The sequence below is a fragment of the Atractosteus spatula genome, chromosome 2 (assembly GCF_055471065.1).
Source record: "Atractosteus spatula isolate fAtrSpa1 chromosome 2, fAtrSpa1.hap1, whole genome shotgun sequence".
Lineage (NCBI taxonomy): Eukaryota > Metazoa > Chordata > Actinopteri > Semionotiformes > Lepisosteidae > Atractosteus > Atractosteus spatula.
The window spans coordinates 22,446,531-22,460,076 of NC_142707.1; the positions used below are offsets into that span (position 1 = coordinate 22,446,531).

The 13,546-nt window shown below is 35.5% G+C and overlaps 1 protein-coding gene across 1 annotated transcript in view; it reads left to right on the top strand.

Annotated features, from left to right (window-relative positions):
* xkr6a (XK related 6a) overlaps window positions 1–13,546 on the top strand; it is a 165,544-nt gene that overhangs the window by 141,437 nt on the left and 10,561 nt on the right. The gene's annotated exons all lie outside the window — the stretch shown is intronic.

Genomic DNA, 13,546 nt, shown 5'->3' on the forward strand with positions numbered 1-13,546 from the left:
AGGGCCATGGGGGCGCTGGAATCTGTACTGGCAAGCAAATAGCACAAGGCAGGATGCACTCTGGATGGGACACCGATCCATTGCAGGGCACACAGTGACACAGACACACACACACAGTCACACCAGGGCCTATCTTCCCAGAAGCCAATTTTTCCTACCAGTATGTCTTTGGAATGTGGGAGGAAACTGAAGCACCCAGAGAAAACACACACAAACACAAGAAGGACTACAGTACATGCAGATAGCACCCCAGGAAGTGGGCCCAGGTCCCCAGTGCTGCAATTCAATATCTTAGTGGTTATAATATAAATTACTCTTTCAATTCCTAAGAGGATAAAGGGCTTAAGAAAGAAATTCACGAGCAGCTGCTTTCACTGCATAGTATTTAGACCATTGTTTTGTAGTTTATGAAGGATGTACTTGTACAGTATATACAGTACCTGGGTTTTACACTACATTAGAACCTGTCACTAACCATAGAAAGCAGTGGTCTATTACTGTATCAAGTGAAGGTATAGTTCAAGTTTCTGCATTGTGCATTCCCCAAGGACACCCTTAAAAATAAGATGATTAATCTCAGAAGGTTTTTTTTTTTCTCAGAAGAGATTTTTCTTTTTTAATAGTAAATGGGAAAACGGAGCGTATAGATCTTTTCTGCCTACTGGGAGTGGACAGGTATCTGCTTTGATATGTTTATAATGCCATTTACAGTAGGCTTTTTTGTTGTTCACACAGCTGATATATACTATCTTGTCTCTGTGGACAAACTGGAATAACCACGCATCACTATTTCATTGAATTTTCTCTTGCAAGCGGAGACATATTGCTTTTGAAGAGCATATCCAATATTGTTTCATGGTAGTTAGTCAATTTTCAGTTATGCAGACACTGGTACCCTGTGCTACTAATGAGTCACATGGATATGTTTTAAAGCCATTCTTGGCTTATACAGTACCACTGTGCCTAGAAATATTCTGTTTGTTTTCTGCATATCCTGTGTGACATTTTGCCCTTAATTCATATACCTTTATGAATCTTTTTTGGGGCTTTTTATGTAAGGAGTGTACTTGCTTTGTATTTCAACGGCTGATCTTTTGATGGTTTGCATTACTCAAACATAATGAAAAGGTCCAGCTATCCCTGTAATACTGGGTATTACAAATTAGATAGTGATGCAGACAAAATATTTTTAATTTTAATTTCTGTAAAAGGTACCTTAAATACTATACAATTGCACAGAAAGTAGCAGTGGAACACAACGATGTATATATTACAAATACTTAGTGAATATAAGGGTTGGTATTATATTTACATGCTACTGTTGTTAAAATAGATCACTCTACACGGAAGAATGCATAAAATGGCTGCTTTGGAATTTTAACTCTATATAATGGTTTGGATCTGGGAAGTTTTGAATTAAGCATGTTTTCTTTTGTCACAAATGATGTTTCTGTACCACCTACAGAAGGTAGAGAATATCATTCAAAAGCACAAAATTAATTTTCACTCACATTTAAATTGACTGCTTTATGTATAAATCGATTTATTAAAGCACTTTGAGATAATTATGTAGGCTGCACACATATGTAATTTGTATTGTATCAGAATTCATGAGCAAATCTGATTTTAAAAAAAAGCCAATTGCCAACTTTAGGTTTTCTAGAGGTCAGTTTTTCATAAGTGTTCATAGAAGGAAAATGCTGGATTTAGAAGGAAAATATGAATGCCTATTATCGCGGAATTAAATATAGATTTTTCAGTAGAGCAGAATTTTGGTTTTCTTTTCACAAATTTAGTAAAGCCATTTAATTTCTTCCAAATCCGCCCTACCTTGGGATCATTATGGGAAGCTTCTCTATATTGTTGTTAAACATTTAATGGAATAAGAAATTATTTATATAATGATTTATTTAATAAGAAAAAACATTTGTAGAAAATCTGCAGGATTGGAATTAAAGCTAACATCATTAAGCTCTTGATCTTTAAAACTAAAGGGAATTCCATTAATTACAGAAACATCAATATGTAACATATTTTTGCTGCTATTACTAATACTATAAACTAATACCAATCCTGTTGATTTAAATATGCACAAATGTTTTTGATTTTGAGAGAGAATTCACACAGTAAATGTTTTACCACAGGTCCGTTATCTAAAGGGTAATTATAATTTTTAAATTGAACCAATATTTCTACTGAAGATTAAATTCCTCTGTCATAGAGTGTTTGCTATCAAGTGAATCCAGCCTTGTAGTTTGGTCATTAAATGCTTTATAAATGTAATTTAATTATTTTGAAAACAGTGATAGTCTGTGGCATACTTCAGTCAAATAATTTGCACAATGCTTTATATACAGGAAGTCTAGAGTGCAACGACAACAGAGGTAGCTACACTATAATAATTTATGGGGCGCTTAATTGTAAATGTTTTTGTGTACTATAATTTGTTTCCATGAGAAGTGCAGTCTGCAACGAGTGTAGTGAAGGGTGCCACCTAGTGGCTCACTTTATATTATGTTTTTTTTATTTACTATAAAATTAATTCCTTTTTAATTATTTCTTGTGCTACAGGTATTTATTTAATTATGATTTTTAAGCAAAAGATGTAGGCTCACATAAATCTATAATACTTATAATAACAATGACAGTGATATTAATATAATTAATGATGCAATACCTACAACATTACAGACCTGCTGAGTGTTTCTTAATCTTAACTCTTACAGGTCTCCTAGTGGAGCAAATGCTGAAGGAAATGCCAGAGAATTGTAAAGTAATGAGTACGATTTCTGTAGTGAAGGTAAGGGTTCCTTCATTAAGCATACAGTATCTGCTTTAAAATGAACACTTGCTTAATTCAGAGGAATCCTTAAAGCATTCCGTGTTTTGTATTACTTCAAGAGAACGTCAGCGTTCCTGATCTGTCACTTTGTATCATGTTTCTCTTTAACTGGTTCCCAACCTTTTCTCAAAAGCAGAGGACACACGGGGATTCAAAAAAAGGAATACAATAGTACAATAGTTCAAGGAATACTTTTTGGGTGATTTGTGTCACGGCCACGTGCTCCAGAGAAAGATTTGCTCCATAGTTTCTTTAAAGCACAACCATTTTCCAACATGACAAGAGGACATAGCTTTGAAGAAAGTGACACAAATTACAAAATTAAAGTCGGATAAGTTTTGTTTTATTGAATTAGTGTGATATTTTACTGTGAAATTATTGAGAATAGCAGAATAAATGTTGCACTAGAACAAAATTCTATGTCCTATTCTTTAGTTCTGGTGCTGTTACCTGAAACACTGATACCGTTGTACTTCCTAATATCCTGGTAAAACTGGCAAGGATTGAAAACCAAAACTGGTAATCTTTGGGTTTTTTTTCCTTGCTACAGGCATTGAAAGACACCTGGTAATGTTTCACTTATATCACTTACGCTTTTTGAAACAAAGAATTACAAAAATACATTGTAAATCCGGAGGGTTTTTTTTTGGTGAACAAATGAAATGAAAAGAAGAATATGGGTGTGAGAAAATGGATATTCAAATGGTTTTCTCTAGTAATCTAATAATAAGGAACTCCTGGGATTTACTAACAGATGTCAGGTTGGGAACCATGACCAGAATATACTATTACATTGAAATCTTGTCTTTAAGGTTTCCTTAATATTTTCCTACATAATATATATATATATATTTTGTATGTATATAAACAGGAGTATTGATTTTTATTAACTTATTATTTGTTCTTGTAAATTTGTATTATTCTTATGCCATGGAATTGTTTGTGTTAATTATTGAGGAGAAGCGTGATTATGGTTATTTTTATATTTTCACTGTTGGATCCCTATAACTGAAAATGAAGCCCTGGTACAACAGTCAAATATTCTTCTCAAGAACAGTTAGAAGCAAAGTGGATCAGTCCCAAAACTCCTTTGGAGTTCATTATTTTAAAAGGTATCAAAAGTTTACTAATCCATTCAAAATGAATTACAATTATACTCATGTTGTTCATTTTCACATTTCAATGCCAGGAAAAACACAGGTACACTATAATACAATGACATGAATAATAAGGCTATAATAAACAATATTCATTTATTACTCTTATTGACAGTACTTTATTTTATAAACATATATTAATATCATGGCAAACATGCTTTTCTTTGATGATTTGAATCTGAAATTTGAAAGGATGTTTAGGGCTAATTCTTAATACATTTTTATTTTGTTTGAATTTAGAATTTGAATTTAGATTAAATATCTGTAATATTTTCATTTTTATCATGGACATGATGAAGTTAAAGGTCAGTTGACCACACTATGGACAACATTTGTATTTCAGTTTTTCCTTACATGTCTGCTTTTAAGTGCAGTTTCATATACTTCACTGCTTTCGCAAAATAGGTACCATTTTCCTAAAATAAGATGTATATATAAATATGTAAAAACACCTATTTTAAGAACTAAAATCACACATGGGAGACTTTATAACTCTGCTCGGGTCAAACGATGGGTTACTGCAAAATGTCCAAAAAGTCCGTCAGAAAGTGCAGGCAGCAGTAGAAGAAACATAATACCCTGCAGATGTCCCTAAGTAATCATATAATAACTCTCAGGATGGATGCATTTGGAATCTTGTACAAGCCTTCAAGATATTAACAATATTTTGCAAACACCAAAAGGGAGATAAAGGCAACATGGAAAAGTGACATGCAAGTATGACTCCCATTGAGTAGTAATGTGACCTTCAAGAGAAAGACCTTCTCCAATTATGTTAACTGAGATCAGAATCAAAATATTCACGTTGGTGTATATTAATGAACAGCATCTTTAAATTCACTAGTTATAAACCTTGCAAAAAGAAGCGACCTTGTCTGTTGAAAACAAAAATGTTTCAGAAAAATTACATTTTTATAAAAAAAAAACTATTTTTTCTTATTTTGGTATTATCACCTTAAATATATTTCTTTATCTTGTTATATATAAATATATTGCATCACCCTGTTAAGGATAAAAGCAAAATCAACTATTACTTGGCATATCATATTAGTAACTTATAAGCATCTTAATACTAATATAATTTATACTGACCAGCTTAACAAGCTCACAGCATACAAGCTGTTCTAATGTAATTACTTATACTTATTCTAAACAGAAGCTTTACAATCTGTTAAATCTGTTCTTCTCTCCTCCCTTGTGATTATTCTCAATCTCTCAGTGGCTTTTGACACTGTGGTCCTCCTTAACACTCTTGCCGCCCTTGGCACTGCCCTCAGTTGGTGCATATCTTTCATCTTGGTAAGGTTCCAGCAAGTGTCATGGAGAGGTACGGTTTCGCATCACAGAGCTTGTCAACAGGTGTCCCACTGGGTTCTCTGCTGGGCCCTCACTTTATCTCTCTGCATACCAGCCTCACATGGCTTCTCATGTCATTGGTACATTGATGAAACTCAGCTTGATCTGCCTTTTCTACCCTCTAGCACACAGCATGTCTATCAGACATCTTTCCCTGGATGACTGACCACCATCTCCAGCTCAGTCTCTATAAGAGAGATAAAGCACAGTTAAAGTGTCCTCCATCTGGACTGTCAGGAACTCTGGCATTGTTATTGACAACAAACTCATATTTGCACACTGCATCTCATCTATAACTCCCACCTGCAAGTTCTTCCTGTACAAGATCTAGAAAATCTGCCCATTCCTGATCACCTATTCTATGCTGGTCCCCCAGTTACAGTCAGAAATACAGATTCACTTGACATGTTCTGGATGTTTCTGTCACAGTCGTAAACCCCTCCTCTTAAGAGCGCTCCAGCCCTTCCTTGTTTTTTACTCATCTCCAGCACCTGCTCCCTGTTCCAAAAAAGCCAGATGCTGACGCTATTCCAGGCTCTGCATTGGTTTTCATCCCAGGCGAGTCCAGGACCTGGCAGCGCCTGGTCCCATTAAGGTTTTAGTTCCTGTATTTGTTCCTGTTCCCGTTCCCGTGCCGGTTCCAACCCGGTTCTTGTTTTTGGTTCTTGTCTGTCTTGGATGGATCGCCTGGCTTTGGACTTTTGCCCCGTTTTTGGATTCCCCTTTTGGACTCAGCTCCAGACTGTTTGTCTCTGCCACACCTCCCCTGACCACCAGCACACCATGGACACACCTCCCTGTCTTTATTCTCGACTCCCGCATGCTGTTTTCCCCGTGTTTCCTCACTCTACCCCTGGTTGTGTCGTCTGCATAGGGTCCGGAAAGAATGCCTTCCTGACAGTTTCTTTGGGACATATCTAACCCTAGATGCCCATGACTAACTCTCACTTCCTGACTATGCTCTTATGTTCCTACTTCCTTTCTGCCAAGTTGCACTGAATCTCTTAGCACTGTGTAACATCCTAACACCTAAACTAATGATGCATTTGTGTGGTTTAGTGTGTATTTAATAATATTGAACCAGTTGCAAATTGGCTGGATGTGATTGTAAATTTGGATAAAAGTGTCTGCCAAACGATTAATGTAAATGAACATGTTGGTCAACAGTGGTTTGTGTTCATTTGAGATCACCTCAAAATCACATCAGTGGTTTTGAGAAAATACCTTTATGTGTTGCACTTGTAAATTGTAATATAGGCTTTGCATTATTGATTGTCACAGTATATAAACATTATAATAATACAATTCAGGAGCACTGGGGCATCACAAGAGAAACTCCTGTCACCCATAAAGTGTATGCGAGCTTGCAGGACAAACAGGAGACCAGAATAAGACTATGAAGTTTATGAAGTGGGGAGCAAGAAGATATTAAATTAGATAGCTAGTGAGGTGACAAGCCATGGGAAGCCTTAAATGTGAGCATGAAGTCCTTTTTAAGTCAACACAAAACCTGATAGGAAGCCAGTGCAAGGACTCCAGGATTTGATGGGATTACTGACACATGACTTGGTCAGGATTCAAGCTGCAGAATTCTGGACATTCTGAAGTTTGGTTAGTCTAGATTTAGACAACCCAGAGAGAAAGGCATTGCAGTAATCAATTGTGGAAAAAGCAAATGTGTTGACTAGCTTTTCTGCTACAACAAGAGACAACATAGTAGTCTGGCAAGAATAGCTAGGTGGAAGAATGATGTTTTTAAAATATTTTGCACATGTGGGTCAAAGATGGATCAAAATATTACCCCCAGATTCTACAGTTACAGTTAAAAGTACAGTGCCATACTCAGATAAGGTTACTGCATTGGCATTAGATGATGGGAGGTGCTGAGAAGCATGACATCAGTCTTGTCACAGTTTAAAAGAAGGAAATTTTGAGTCATCAGGATTTTATGTCAGAGATGCAAGTAGAGCAGAAACACTACTGACACTACACTGCTTTAGTGTCAGGTTTAATATAGATGTTGAGTATCATTGGCATAGAAGCAGTAATTCGGACCATGTGATTTTAATAACTGACCAAGTGGGAACATGTAAATTCTGAATAAGCAGACGGGCCAGTATTGAGCCCTGAGGAACACCAGATCTAATGAACTCAGCATCAGAACTGAAACTACAGTATATGCTGTAAGTACAGTGATTGTATTAAACATAAGCATTATACTGTATGATATACAGTATATAATATATGAATATTACACTGTGTAGCATTGTGTATTACACTGTGTAGCTATTTTTATTTTAAAATGTTTCATTAAATAATTATAATTTCAAGTGTTTTTGTTTAATTAAAAACTTTTACAAATCACTTAAATCACATGTAACAGAAACTCTAAACTATGTCCTCTCAACTTACATCCCTTCAAATCCCCAACACTACAGAGGTTTGCTTCAAACTTCAAATCAAATTTACAATTTGTAGAGCTGGAATTCTGTCTATATGCTCCCAGTGAATGTCTGTAGCTGTACTTGTTAAAACTCTGTGACAACGGGTAATACCGAATGAAGTATCCAGTTTCATTTCAAAGGCATGCAGTGTGTGTCAGGCTTAATGGCAAAGTTGTTCAGTGACTGTGTTCCTGAGTGGTCGATTAATAAAGGTGCTTACTCAAGCAGGGTTTGACTACATGCTTCAGCAGTCCTGGGTGAGTTGTCCTTTTCTAAACTGAGGAACTGTAGGAAGGACTGGTATTTGTCAACTAAAGCATTCCAATATCCCATCACATTGACATAGTGACACTTGCTGCATCTCACGTACTTGCTGTTGGTGAGGGACACACTTTTCCTTCAACTTGTGCTTAACCTGCTTTGCCAGATGGGCAAGATGAAGCATAGGGCCTCTTCTCATTTGTAGGCATTCTTATGCTCAGAGAAGCACTTGAATGTTTTAAACACTACAGGGAGAACAAAAAACAAGTTCAGTTGTGTTGGAAACATAAGCATCCTCAGCAATTCACAGACAATGAAGTGTGACATACAGTATCATACTCAAAAAGCTGATTTTTCCAATACTTCATTAAGGGAAGAATTTGTTGATATGTACACATACTGTATGAGTATACTGTAAAACTAATATACATTCATAACTAATTTAACTAAATATCCAAGTTGGATCTAAGCTTAAACTTTCAAAGTATTCATTTCTCACACTCTTGGCAGTTCACATATTCATAAAATGCTTAGAGTATATAATGCTTCTTATGAAGAAATAAAAAATATAACAAGAAGGCATAATCTGACAAATCCTTTAAGCTGTTTAATATTTTAGTGAAATATAAACCCATACAGTATACATCTCTTACTAAGGACAAAACTTATCAAACCTTAACTGCATTGATTTTACAGTCCAGATATTTACAGCAATTTGATGGCCACTGACATTTCAATAACCACTCACGCCATGTGACACTACACTTCATGTATACAATTTAGCGAGGGAGTACCTAGCAGTGTTATCTGTTACTGCAAGGCGCCTGTGGCCACCTTCTGCAATTTACTATGTTTTGAAACAATTTAAAACAGCATGCATCTATTTTTATCAATTGCACTTCACCAGTGTCTTTTAAATGAAGAAATTATTTAGCATTTGGGTAATTAATCATTGTTTTTATATTGTATAACTCTCCAAATGAATGTTATCCTGTCCAAGTTACTTACTGTATTGCCTATCTCTACCACATGTTTTAAACAGATTGTAAACTAAAGGTCCTATCATAAGTGACTCTGCAATAGATGTTGGTACATATTGTAGTCTGCCTGCTAATCTCTGTAGTCTCTGCTTTGGATATATGTGGGTGCAATCCTTTTGTATCATTATTATCGCAATTTGAAATGTTACATAATCAAGGGAAGAGAAATTCCATACTGAAAAACAGGAGAAACACAAGATTTCAGCTTTAGAGACTTCTTCAGATGTTTTCAGATGGAACTAAAGATTAAATGTTGTGTCTCTTCTTTCTATTTTTCATCATGGAATTAATCTGTACTTGTTTCTTTGCAGCTAGTTCACAACAAAGCTCTCCACTTGAACATCCTCATTATACAATAAATCTCTGCACTATAAATATTGATATGGATTGATTCCAGGGTAAAGAATCCCTCCCTTGCTTTAGTGCTAAATCCATAAAACCAGTGTATAACACCAAGTGGTATAGTAATTTAACAATTTCCATTAACTATTGCATGTAGATTACTGTATTTTATAGTAACCAATTATAACTAACATTATTAATTCTAACCATCACCATAAGACAGACCTTAACTCTGAACTTAATCCTTCTGTCTAATCAGATTCTGATCTCAGGCTTACCCTCTCCTTAAATATAATGCTAAACCTAAGATTAATTTCAGCTGTAGACTAAAAACTTACTCTTACATTCATCAGAACTAAAATTAATACCAACCCTAAACCTCTCTCATTTTTAAAAGCCAGTTTTATCTGTTACTACAATTCTTAACCTATTCTTGCTTAGCACTATTCCTAAACCTAACCAATCAATTACCCAGGTATCACTAATACCAATCTGAATTATTCTCTCTATCTTTCTAACTTTCATTCTTGTCGAATATATACATGTATTCATTTTCTAGGCTCAAGCCTAATATGCAGTATACATATACTGTATGTACTGTATCATCTTTCTACTTAACAATATTATGAATAGTGGTGATGTCCCTGTCTCTAAACCTTAACTCTTGAATGTGGTCTTGTTATCACAGCCTTTTCACAGTTCAATACAAGCTCAGCCTTTGATGTTTTGCACACTCAAGCAAGAGTCGGTCTGTGCTGCCGCACAGTCAACAAGCCCCAGCTGATTCTGCTGCAGCAGAGGAGTCAGGTGGGGCTAGTCAAGGAAAAGTCATCTGAGGACAGAACTAGGCACGTCAAGAAGAAAAAAGGAAAAAGTAACGCAGCTTCGCAAATATTATTGTTTGTACACTAGTGGCCCACTTTATCCACCATTGAAATACCCGCCTGGGTGATGCACACTTGCTATTATGTGCCACAGCCACTCCACTGTACAGCGGATCCAGTGGAGAAGTGAAAAATTGTTTCAACTGAATTCAGGGCAACTGTGCCATGAGGTCTTAAACGGCCAAGTACTCAGGAGCTGAGCTGAACTTTTCATCTAAGGGATAGCACCTCCTATAGTGTCCACAGTCACCACTGCAGCAAGGCCCTGCTTTGCTTAGTTTCTGAGATCTGATAAGATCAGGTTAGGCGGCAACACTATTGACTATGATATACAGTATATACACATGCATGGCATTTAACCCTGTGTGTACTGGCATCTATGGAATCCCATACATTCAAGCACGGGTTGTGGTCATGTACCGTACATAAAACTGATCTCATATCAATTGCTGTTACATTTTTTTCTCACATTTGAAGGCATTAAATAGTGTCTACTAGCACAACAGGGTGTGTAGTTAAGATTTGTTTAATCGCATTTGCTCTGTGAGGCACAGCAGTCGGGCAGACAGGCTTTAAGCCTCATTTAATGTATAAATAGCCAAACCAGTGGTGAAAATAAAACCATGGTTATTGAAACTAATGTCTTGACAGTGCCACTGATTACAATTATTGTTTGTCATTTCATCAGCTTGTTGTATATACTGTATACAGTATAATTACATAAATAAGGGAGTTTGCTAAAAAATAGAAAAAATAAAACAAGAAACTGCAGACTAATTTGTATCTCACCTTTCCGTGAGATAGTTTTGTGTTGTAATACACAATGGGTATTCCAGGTTCAGTGTTTTATGTGTCTATGCATGGTGGAATTGCTGGATTTCTTTGTTTGGAAATGAAATACTCTTTTGGGGAAAGGTTCTCATGTCAGACTGTATTTACCCTTTGAATTTTCACTGTAATTTAATTCATCCTGCAACTAAATTAAATCTGAAATTATATTATCTTAAATGGTTATTTTGCCCTCACACTGAATGGATCTTTTATCAGAATTGTTTTCACTGATACACTCTTTGCTTGCTCTCTTTTAAAGAGTATTACCATTTAAGGTTAAGCTCTACAAATGTCAGTTTAATGTTGTCTTACAAACATGCCAAATTGTTGGTGCCAAATTATATCAGTTGTCAGATAAATTTCTTAATAAGTTAAACCTACAGCAGCTAGTGGTACAGTTTCATTAATTCATTATTACATTAAGAATATTAAACATTGAATGTTTTACATGACGTTTTTCAAAACTTGAATGATATACACATAAAGTACTTTACAGTTTGCTTTCTGTCTGCTTCCTTTCACTCCCTGTTCTGAACAGTACATTTGTCAAAGGAAAAAAACTTCAACATCACTAGTTTTTCCCTTGCCTCAGCCAACAATATCATTTCTTAAGAGGTTTAAGGAAACATCTTGCTCACTTACCGGTGAAACAGCAGTAGTTTGTTGCCAGATTTTATCCCTGCTGTAATAATATGTTGAAACTACACAACAGTGTGACCTTTAAGGCACATCTTCTTTGCATTAAAGCAAGGTTTTGTATCCAATACTCCAATACCCTGTACCTGTGCATCAGACAAATATAATGATTCCATTATCACTTTGAGCTTTCACATCCAGATATCCACCCCTTAGAAAAGGTTTCCTTTTGACACCCTTAACAGTTAAATAGGAAACTATGGATCAAGTCTGGCATGTTACTGTATGTACTGTAAGTCAGGTGCACATAATTCAGTAAATTCAAGGAATCTGTTCTGTAACTCACGGAACACTTTTTGTCAGCAGTAAGTCTGGTATTTCATTTTACATTTTTGAATTTTGATGGGACTTTAAATATTCTCTTAAGAATTAAGATGGAAAATACTTTTAATCATGTATTGCTAAGTGTAGTACATAGGTGAAAAAATCCCAGGATCTTTGTGAAAAAAGCAAATGTAAGCAAAAGATATTTGTTTCTTTAGCTATAAATGTATTATTGCACTTCGCTCAGTCAAGTGTTTCTAATTACACATGTATTAATAGTGCTGTTCACATTGTAGATCTTTTCTGATAAATTTGGCTAACTGCTTTCCAGCACTTGGGGGAATCTAAAGTAAGAACTGGAAGAGGACACCATTTGGCATATGTGAATGATCTTGGCTAATTATGGTTTAATCATGCATTATTGTCATTTGGAAATGGAAGTAGTTGGTAATTATAAATCCACTAATGAACTGTTCCACATCTGTGTAGAGACTGACTGAAGTGGCTCTCAGAGCTGCTCTGTATATATCTTACAATTCTTTCCAGTAAAAAACATTTTTGTAAAGGGTTTGAATTTCCTTCCTGTGTCCAAGGCATAGCCTGAGTCACTACATTGCCATCTGGCTGGTCTCAGTTGATAATAAAAATATGTTAAAAACTTTAGAAATATTGTACAATCAGATAATCATTGCTCTTCCAGCTACTGCTGTTCAAAGCCCTTTATTTGTTTAACTCACTATAATCTTTGTCCCAATTATCTTATACAAGGCCATATGTCATTTGAGTCATAGAGCATTAGTTCCATTAGCTATTTAAATAAATATACTGTAACACCTGAAAATCCTCAAAAGACTCCTTGATCTCTCCATACACTAGTATCCAAATATGTCATCTTTTTATGGTCTGTACAGTTTATTGAGCCTTGTGGTGGTTCATAAAAGAACTTCTTGCTTCAGAAATTAGAGCAGAACAACTCTCCCTTCTTCTAAAGATAAGTTTACCTCTCTTTTTATTTTGATATACACTGGTATACAAAAGTCTTAAACATCTTATTCACAATCAGGAGTTAAAAATGTCAATTTTAGGAACATCAGTGAATTACGCAAAGCCTGCAGTGTTTTTAATACAGCTTAGTTTAGGTGAGAAGAAACCATGCTGGTCTGTCAACGCCATTTGCATCACGAGCAGTCTTCTTTTTCCTAAGAGGTTTCCCATTCCATTACTGACCAGACCCAGCCTTCCTTAACTTTTCAGATTCTAGGATACAAGTTGCTAAAGCTGCTGTTTAAATGACCAGAGAATGTTCCTGAAGTCTAGAAACAACTGACAAATAATGTATTGATCTAATAAATTTGTAACTCTTTGGTGCCATGCATTGACATGTTAAAGCATTACCTGTATATGACTTGTATATGTTACTGTACATACT